Below are 10,529 nucleotides of genomic sequence, written 5' to 3'. Positions count from 1 at the left end.
TGCCATTTCAGCTGTGCCTCGAAGTAGCCAACACACTTAAGTGGACTCATATGTGCATAGGCATAATTTTTCTTCTTAGTCTGCTGAGGTTTAGTTCTGTGTGCAAACACTTTCTTGAAAAGTTCTACTCCAATGAAGTTTCTTTGACTTCCTGTATCTATCACCATTTTTATCTCTTGGCCATTTATTTGAACAGTTTCTTTACCTTCAGGGTCAGTGGAATTAACAAATTCATCTGTGTCTGAAGAAGGTTCTTGAACTGCTCGCAGTTTTGTCCCTTCCTTATTTGTATTAAATTTATTTTCCTGATGAGAAGCGTCTTTCTTTCTACACACTCGTGCATAATGTCCTGTTTTCTTACAGTGTAGACATTTTGCTGTTCACGCTCCGCATTCATCTGCTTTGTGCGTTGTTAGTCCGCACCTGTAACATGTAATGTCAGCCGTCCCCTGCTCTTCTATTTCTCTAGCATCACTGCGCCCTGCTGCTCGGCTTTTGTTTGTAAAGTATGAGCGAGCGCCCCGTTCAGTGTCACTTTGTCACTGTGGTCAGAAAGCATTCTTGATTCTGCTTGAGCTGCTTCATGAATTCTAGCGACTGTAAGAGCTCTTTCTAAAGTCAGCCCTTCCTCCTGCAGCAATTTATAGTCTCTTATGTGCACATTTTTCCACAAGTTGATCTCTTAACATGTCAGTTTCCAATACTCCAAAGTCACACGATTTAGCCAGTTCTCTTAGTACAGTCACAAAAACATCAACAGATTCGTCCTGAGACTGAGTTCTCTGCCTAAATTTATGCCGTTCCAAAACCACATTTCTCCGCTGTGTAAAGTAAGCGTCTAAGGCAGCTACAGTCTGTTAATATGTACCTTTTTCTCCAGGGAGGTTGGCGAAAATCCGCTGCACTGGAGCCCCGATACAGTGCAGTAATGTAGCACGTCTCACGGCATCCTAAGCTTCTGTAGATCCACTGGCTACTTAAAAAAAAAATCTGTACGACTCCATCCATATCTTGTATTCCGTATACAAATCCGGAGCTCCGAGGTTCAGTAGAGGCGGTGGAAAAAGCTGGGCATAAGCAAAGCTTCTCGGCGCGGCTGCCATATCTTCCATGGCGCAAGCTAAACGAAAAGTCCGAAAATTCAAAAGTTCGTTTCTACCAGCAAGAGAACTAAAATCTGCAGTGTTCTGCTCGCTTTGAGTCCGTCAAGCATTCATCTCTCGTCGCCATAAATGTTGTGTATCTTAATAAAGAGACGTTTTTATATTGTTTTAACTATTTTATTAACTACACAGATATATTCCTGCCTTTTACTCTCTCGTTCTGTTGTCTGGCGATGTCTACTTACTATACTTCATTTAGCATGACTTCTTGTTGTAGTTGAGCTCAAAGCTGGAGATGATCTCCATATTCTATATTCCATATTCCCATATTCTATATTAGGGATATGTCTTTTTTTCATGGGGAAAACTAGCCCGAGCAAATGTAAAGTTTAGAGCAGCGCTCAATAAAAATGATCAGAAACCGAAAGCGCTTCTTATGTGGATCAGTATATTCCGAGACCACTGGTGCTGCAAAAGAAATAAGAAAAGCCGAACTCAAAGCACTGTGTTGCCATTACGGGTACTCTGTCTGCAGCTGCTTTAAGAGCTACTCACACCGTGTTGCCATTAAGGTTACCTAGTTAAAAAAAACTTATCGTCACCTTTTTGAACGTGATTATTAGACACCCGTTAAATCTCCACCGAGGTTTCTTGAGAGATCGTTCAGCGAGCGAGTATTAAAAAACTACGTCGATTCCAACCTCTGCTGTCACTGTAAACTCGGACGTGATGTTCTGCAGATGTGCAGTGTGCCTTTTCTCTTGTCGTATTCAAGAGTACTCACTGTGTGAGCTCCTCACTGCGTGTTCTGTACTCTACTGTGATTTAATTTAGATGATTACGTGGAGTAGAGTGACAAGATCTACTTGAACATTTTCGGTTTGTGAAATGAAACACTAAATACACTACTGTAAATACAAGTAATGGACAATTAAAATAACCACAGTACAGCTAGAAGAGTGAAAGATAAAAGACTATTTAGAATGACATTCACAATAGACTTAAGAACAGCACAACCGCCCGAACAGGGACTTGAACCCTGGGCCCTCAGATTAAAAGTCTGATGCTCTACCGACTGAGCTATCCGGGCTCTGAAAGAAAGCTAACACTGTCGGGATCCTCGCAAGTCACGTGTCTCTTGTGCCGAAGAGCAGTCATACCTGACCCGTCTGGAATGACCACTGACAGACTTTATCCAGAAGCGACAGCACCACTCCCAGTAGAATGAGTGAGAAATACAGCATGACATGGGTAGTTAAGGGGCTCCCACAATCCATCTTTCCTCACATTACTGATTTCTTTCAATAGCATTTTGACCTTTTTTCACATTCAGATTTTTTTCACATTTAATAAAATCTTTTTATCAACAACATTAAAAAGAAAACAAAAGGAAGATTTTTTGGAACAATAATTAAAAAAAATCTTTCAATGCCTTGGTTGTATACGTGTGCACACCCTTTATAAAGGGAGTTGCAACAGTGCTGAAATTTAAAGAGCATTTCTGTAGAGAAAACAGCCTTGATGTTAAGCTTAGGGAGCCTGTCTTTTAGAAATTCTATTTCTTAACACCTTGCACAGCCTCCCGACAGACTAACAAATAGTTTTGGGAGAAATTGGCTCACACACCGGAAGACACTAACGTTTATTTACGTTAGAGTATGTGAATAACAGTTTAACCGAAAAAGTTTGTAATTGTGATTTTGTTTAAATTCAATAAATCGTCTATCAACAGTTACAATTTATTAAGAAATTGTTTTATTTCATAAACTATAAGACAATTCAGAGAGTTTATAGGTCATATCCATCGCTTATGTTCTTTTAACTCTAGAGTTCAGGATCCAAACCCAGCTGCGGACGATTGTGTTTCTTGAATCTCTTGTAATCATCAAAAGTCGATGTGTAGTCCTTCAGTACTTTCTCGAGTTGTGCCATGGATATTTTATACGATTAATACTTGTCATGCTCTTTCGCATTTTCATTAACAAACGGAAAAAGTTTAAAGTGTGTTTATGGCTGTGCTTCACATCTACACGAGAGCAGTACAGGACACGCAGTGAGGAGTTCGTGAAGCTTTCAGTTTAGTGCGGAGTTCAGAAGGAGGATTCGCTCGCTGAATAATCTCTCAGGAAATCCCGGGTGAGATTCAACCGGTGTTTTCTGCAACAGCCACGACAAGTGTGAAGCAGTCTCTGGATTTCCTGAATTTGAACTAAATTATTAGTTCAAATAATTTAGGATTTAACAGAACTAAATGAGGTACATTTAGAACAGCAGCGCAACCCTACAGCACGTCGAGTTTAATTGTGTAAACTGCATTTAATTGTGTAAACCTGGCTCTCTCTGAACACGAGCAAAGAGTTCACACTCAACAGAAGACTGTGATGTGAGTACTGTAATATAAAGCACCTGTAGATGCCAGGGATTGAACCCGGGACCTCATACATGCAAAGCATGCGCTCTACTACTGAGCTACATCCCTGATGTAAAAGGCTATGGAACAGACTTAGAGATGTGCAAATGCTCACTGATCACACCACTCACGCAAAATGCCTGCAGTTTCCCACTTTCGCGTTTCTTCTACTACAGAGTAAATTCATAGGAATGAAGAAATAAGGAAGGAAAAATAATCGCATCGAAGCTTAAAGAGACTGGGCACAAATTAATCTGTTATTTTTGTATCCAGTTACATGGGCGACGGTGGTTGATTCCCAGACGGGGGAGTGCTTTTTTTCTACCTCCTTACTCGACTGTCTTTCAGTTCTATTTTATTTGTAAGCTTTTTGCATCTTTTAAGTGCTCTTGATCAAACTATGCATAGAAAAACAGCAGTGCTGATGATTTAATGTAAAAGGGTGAAAGGACGCCCCAACCACAGGAATGGTAACAGGAAGGATCGTGTTCTTATTTAATATGTCCTTTTGAGGTGTCTTGTCAATGCACACAGGCGGTAGAGCTGAATAATTTACTTTTAGTGGTGTTTTTAAACAAAGATGGAACACGTTCTTTCTATACCAGGAAGAAAGGAGCAGACTTTACCTTTTTAGAGGCAAAAATGACACCTTATCAAAGCTAATATTAATTAAAATGACATCACAACAAAAGAGTGGAGCCTTGAGTTCATAAGATGTGTTAGTGGACCACAAATTATCTTGAAAAGATTTGGGTTTGTACTGGCTGGGATTCAAACCCGACTCAATTATTTGGAAGGCGCCTGTACCACCAACGCACTTCCGAGAAGCACCTGCAAATTATCACAATCCTCTCTCTCACCTACAAAGTTATGGAGACACATACGTCCAATGAAAACTAATTTTATTCACTCAAGGCTCCACTCTTTTGTTGTGATGTCATTTTAATTGATATTAGCTTTGATAAGGTGTCGTTTTTGCCTCTTAAAGTTAAAGTCAGCTCCTTTGTTCCTGGTATAGAAATAACATGTTCCATCTTTGTTTAAAAACACCACTAAAAGTAAATTATTCAGTTCTAACGCCTGTGTGCATTGACAAGACATCTCAAAAGGACTTATCAAATAAGAACACGATCCTGCTTGTTACCATTCCTGTGGTTGGAGCGTTGTTTCACCCTTTTATGTTCTTTTACAATATTTGCAGACAGGGCTTTATCACTCGAGTTGTACAGAACAAGTGTGCATCGGTCCATGAAAATCAGTAGTGCTGTTTTTCTATGCATAGTTTAATCAAGAGCACTTAAAAGATGCAAAAAGCTTTCAAATAAAACAATTGAAAGACAGTCGAGTAAGGAGGTAGAAAAAAAGCACTCCTCCGTCTGGGAATTAACCAGCGTCGCACGTGTGACTGGATACAAAAATAATAGATTAATTTGTGCCCAGTCTCTTGAAGCTTCAATGCGATTATTTTTCCTTCCTTATTTCTTCATTCCCATGAATTTACTCTGTAGTAGAGGAAAAGCGAAAGTGGGAAACTGCAGGCATTTTGCGTGAGTGGTGTGATCAGTGAGCATTTGCACATCTCTACGTCTGTTCCATAGCCTTTTACATCAGGGATGTAGCTCAGTAGTAGAGCGCATGCTTTGGATGTGTGAGGAACCCGGGTTCAATCCCTGGCATCGCCAGGTGCTTTATATTACAGTACTCACATCGTAATCTTCTGTTGAGTGAGAACTCTTTACTCGTGCTCAGAGAGAGACAGGTTTACACAATTAAATGCAGGCACACTCGACGTGCTGCAGAGTTGCGCTGCTGTTACTGCTACATTACTGCACTGTATCGGGGCTCCCATGCAGCAGATTTTCGCGAACCTCCCTGGAGAAAAAGGTACATATGAACAGACTGTAGCTGCCTTAAATGCTTACTTTACACCGCGGAGAAATGTGGTTTTGGAACGGCATAAATTTAGGCAGAGAAGTCTCAGGACGAATCTGTTGATGCTTTTGTGACTGCACTAAGAGGACTGGCTAAATCGTGTGACTTTGGAGTATTGGAAACTGACATGTTAAGAGATCAACTTGTGGAAAAATGTGCACATAAGAGACTATAAAGTGCTGCAGGATGAAGGCTGACTTTAGAAAGAGCTCTTACAGTCGCTAGAATTCATGAAGCAGCTCAAGCAGAATCAAGAATGCTTTCTGACCACAGTGACACTGATCGGGGCGCTCGCTCATACTTTACAAACAAAAGCCGAGCAGCAGGACGCAGTCATGCTAGAGATATAGAAGAACAGGGGACGGCTGACATTACATGTTACAGGTGCGGACTAATAACACACAAAGCAGATGAATGCGGAGAGCAAACAGCAAAATGTCTACACTGTAAGAAAACAGGACATTATGCACTAGTGTGTAGAAAGAAAGACGGTTCCCATCAGGAAAAGAAATTTAATACAAATAAGGAAGGGACAAAACTGCGAGCAGTTCAAGAACCGTCTTCAGACTCAGATGAATTTGTTAATTCCATTGACCCTGAAGGTAAAGAAACTGTTCGAATAAATGGCCAAGAGATAAAAATGGTGATAGATACAGGAAGTCAAAGAAACTTCATTGGAGTAGAATTTTTAAAGAAAGTGTTTGCACACAGAACTAAACTTCAGCAGACTAAGAAGAAATTTTATGCCTATGCACAAATTAGTCCACTTAAGTGTGTTGGCTACTTCGAGGCACAGCTGAAATGGCAGAAAAATGTAATAAAGGACAAAGTAGTTGAAGGAAATGTAGAAGTGTTGTTGAGAAGAAAAGCATGTTTTGATCTGAAGATTCTGAATGATGGAGACACTGTCAATGCGGTTGACCAGTCTTCAGAGAGGTTTAAGCGGTTAGCACAGGAATATGAGTCACTCTTTAAAGGTTTAGGACAGATCAAGGGTTACAGTCACAAGGTTACAGTAGATGAGAAAGTTTCACCAGTAGCTCAAAGTCTGAGATGAGTACCCTATCCAATGATAGAAGCTGTTAATCAAGAGTTAGATAAAATGTTGGATGATGGAATTATTGAAGACGTGAATGAAGGTGCAGAATGGATCTCAAATATTCTGATAATACCTAAAAAAGACACCAAGGAAGTGAGACTGTGTGTGGATCTGCGAGAAGTGAATCAGAGAGAGACATCCAGTACCAATGGTTGGCAGCATATTGCAAGTAGTGCAAGGAGCCAAAGTTTTTGTAAAGTTAGATGTTCGAAAAGGGTTCTGGCAAGTTGAGTTGGCCCCGGAATCAAGACACCTGACTACCTTCATCACACACAGGGGTTGTTACTGTTTCAGAAAAGTTCCTTTTGGCTTGTCTAGTGCCCCAGAGGCCTATCAGAAGGCTATGGACTCGATGTTGTGTGCAATGCCAGGTGTTGTATGGTATATGGATGATGTTGTAGTACATGCGGAAAATGAAGAACAACTTGAACAGAGGCTCAGGCAAGTATTCCAAAGATTCCAAGACAGAGGCTTAACTTTATATAAAGATAAGTGTATCTTTGGCCTAAAAGAGATCGAGATACTGGGACATTCGGTCACTGCAGAAGGAATAAAACCAGACCCGAAAAAGGTGACAGCTGTTTGCAGTGCGCCGAGACCTGAGAATGTTGCACTTTTGCGCTCATTCTTAGGAACTTGTGGATTTTTGATGAAATTTATTCCTAATTATGCAGATATATCAGAACCCCTTAGAAAACTAACGAGGAAAGGACAGAAGTGGGAATGGACATCGGAAACTGAGAAAGCCATTGCCGAGTTGAAAAGAGCACTTGTAACTGAACCATGTCTGGCATACTTCAAACTAGATGCGCCACCAGTAGTGATCAGTGACGCAAGTCCTGTAGGGCTTGGAGCAGTATTGCTACAAAGACCAGAAGAAGCCAGTGGCATATGCAAGTCGCTCACTTACCCCAACAGAAAGGCATTACTCGCAAATAGAGCATGAAGCCTTGGGTTGTGTTTGGACAGTGGAACATTTTAGGACATATTTATGGGGAGGCAAGTTCACACTTCAAACAGATCATAAACCCCTCATTTACATGTTCAATCCCAAAAAGGCAACATTGTTACCACCCAGGATACAAAGACTTGGATTGAGATTACGGCCATATGATTACAAAATTGAACACATAGTAGGGAAAACCAGTGTCGCAGACTCATTAACACGTCTTCCTTTACCAGACACAGAAGACACTGGTTATGTAGACACCTATGTTGATAGAGTGCTTTCAATCAGCACTTATGAACTGCATGCACTGACATTTGAGGAACTTAAGCAAGCCACAAACGAAGATGACACATTGAAATTGTTGATGTCCATATTGGAAAAAGGACAATGGCCTAATCCAATTCCAGACGAACTGCAGCCATACCACAGGTGTAGGTTGGAGTTATCTACATATGATGGACTGCTTTTAAGAGGACAGAGGATTGTGTTACCGAAAACAAAAATCACACAAGCACTGAAAATAGCACATGAGACACATCAGGGTGCAGTTCGTACAAAACAGTACCTGAGAAGCAACTTTTACTGGCCCAACATGGACAGTGATGTTGAAAGACTAATCAGGAATTGTTCCACTTGTGTGTTGAATCAGCCATTGTAGGAGGATCAACTTCTCCAACCACTTGAATTACCACCAAGGCCTTGGACAAAATTGGGCATTGCCCTGGTAGGTCCCATTCAGAATGAATACATATTGACTGTCATAGACTATTATACTTCTTAACCTGAGGCGGTTGTTGTATCAGACATATCTTCAGCCACAGTTATTAGAGAGCTGATGAACATCTTTGCACGATTTGGTTATCCACTAGAGGTAGTAACAGATAATGGCAGGCAATTCATAGGACAATTGTTTGAATCATTTCTGACTAATTGTGGAATTAAACACATCCGTGCATCACCTTACTATCCGAGATGTAATGGCAAAATTGAAAGATTTCACAGATACCTGAAAAAGGCCTTAAGAGCAGCTGTGACAGAAGGAAAAAAGAGAGAGAGGAACTACCTAAGATTCTGCTGACTTATAGATCAACACCACACAGGGCATCTGGAGAAACCCCAGCTAATCTTATCTTTGGGCCTGATATCCGGACTAAACTACCAAACGTGGAGAAGAAAGAAGAAGAGTCAAGGGACATTCAAAAGACAAAAGATATCCATAGACATCATGAGGAGTATGCACACAAAATGAAATTATATGCAGACCAGACACGGATCATAACTTCAAGGTCGGTGACGTAGTGTTTGTGGCTGGCCTAGACACCGGTAAATTGGATGCCAAGTTCAAAGACACTCGCTATGTGTTTTTGAGAAACACCTCTTGTAACTCTTTTGAGTTAGTGAATGTGGAAGATGGCTCAAAAATAATGAGAAATGTAAAACATCTTTGACACGCTCCTCCATTGGATCTTGATTTTGACAAAAGATATCCATAGACATCATGAGGAGTATGCACACAAAATGAAATTATATGCAGACCAGACACGGATCATAACTTCAAGGTCGGTGACGTAGTGTTTGTGGCTGGCCTAGACACCAGTAAATTGGATGCCAAGTTCAAAGACGCTCGCTATGTGTTATTGAGAAACACCTCTTGTAACTCTTTTGAGTTAGTGAATGTGGAAGATGGCTCAAAAATAATGAGAAATGTAAAACATCTTTGACATGCTCCTCCATTGGATCTTGATTTTGAATCTGCAGAAACAGAAAATGCTGAGAATACAGGACTTTCTGACGTGCAGGAAGTGCCGAGTCCTCAGACAGTGGAGAGTACATCCGTAGGAGAGCCAGTAACTTTACCCAGAAGTAACGTAACAACCATTAGTGGCAGGGTTATCAGGAAACCGGCTCAGAGACATTTAAAAATACAGGACTTGCATAGCTCTCCAAATGTTAAATTGCCCTATTTTGTTTGTGTTATCTATGTAGATCTTGCTTAGACTGCTAGAAATGAGGTGATATTTAGAAGTGACTTAAGTAGAAATTGAACTAAAATTTGAGTTGGTACGCATAGAAATTGTTGTAAAAAAAGATGAATGTATTGAATAGAAATGAAAGGGTTTAATACATTTTGTTGTAAAAGTTAATAACCTTTTACTGTGTGTTGATATAAAATTGTTACAATTGTATGGTAAAGTTATAAACTTTAAAAATAACAAAAGAAGGGATGTAGTATAGTGAATAGACATCGCGAGACAACAGAACGAGAGAGTAGAAGGCGGGAACATATGGTGTGAGAGCGTGATTTGTGTAGTTAATAAAATAGTCTAAATCATATAAGGAAGGCTCTTTATTAAGATACACAACATGCTCAATAAGCTACTGGACACACCCGCCCCTCCTCACACAGACCGTGGAAAAGCCCCCGAGTGGGGGGGCTCTCTCTTCCTCCCAGGACCTCTTGGACACGATGCACAGATAGAGCGCAGGGAGCCGCCGCCTGCAAACACAGCTCCAGGCAGGACTCCACTCCGCAGGAGCCGCAGAGCAGAGCAGAGCAGAGGAGATGGGGGCAGCTTAGCTCCTGTGCAGAGACCTGAGCTGTTGATGCTGCAGACGCTGTCTTTTCTGTTCTCGGGGTAGGAGTGAATGTTGAGTTGCCCTTAGAAATGAAGCAGAGCACTTCAACGGCACGGGTGTGTGTGTGTGCGCCCTGGTGATTCTGGGAGACAGATCGAACCTGAGCTAAAAGAGAGTGGACTTAGCCCTCTTCCATTTGCTAGTTCAAAGTTGTACAACCCATTTGTATCTGCTAGGCGGCGCAGTCGTCGTGCACAAAGAACGCTTTGAAGAGCGTCAAAGGCAAGTCATTCCGAGTTGGTCGTTTGTGTTTTCCGTTCAGACGCGAAATGCTGAAATGATCTCTCGGCTCCTCGGTTGTCATTTCTGCTCCGTAAAGGGATCACAGCACGCGTCGCCTTCCAGCACGCTTGGTCAGGACATGATGCCGGGGGTCGGAGAGAGCGATGTCTTCCTCGT

At 41.3% G+C, this 10,529-nt stretch overlaps 2 non-coding genes across 2 annotated transcripts; both read right to left on the bottom strand.

Moving 5' to 3' along the window:
* Positions 1-2,120: 2,120 nt before the first annotated feature.
* Positions 2,121-2,193, bottom strand: trnak-uuu (transfer RNA lysine (anticodon UUU)). Its single transcript has one exon. It is a non-coding gene; the product is annotated as a tRNA-Lys (tRNA).
* Positions 2,194-3,510: 1,317 nt separating this feature from the next.
* Positions 3,511-3,581, bottom strand: trnaa-ugc (transfer RNA alanine (anticodon UGC)). Its single transcript has one exon. It is a non-coding gene; the product is annotated as a tRNA-Ala (tRNA).
* Positions 3,582-10,529: the final 6,948 nt, after the last annotated feature.

The sequence above is a fragment of the Lepisosteus oculatus genome, chromosome 14 (assembly GCF_040954835.1).
Source record: "Lepisosteus oculatus isolate fLepOcu1 chromosome 14, fLepOcu1.hap2, whole genome shotgun sequence".
NCBI classification, from domain to species: domain Eukaryota; kingdom Metazoa; phylum Chordata; class Actinopteri; order Semionotiformes; family Lepisosteidae; genus Lepisosteus; species Lepisosteus oculatus.
The sequence above is the reverse complement of the archived record's forward strand: the minus strand, read 5'-3'. Positions and strand labels throughout refer to the sequence as shown.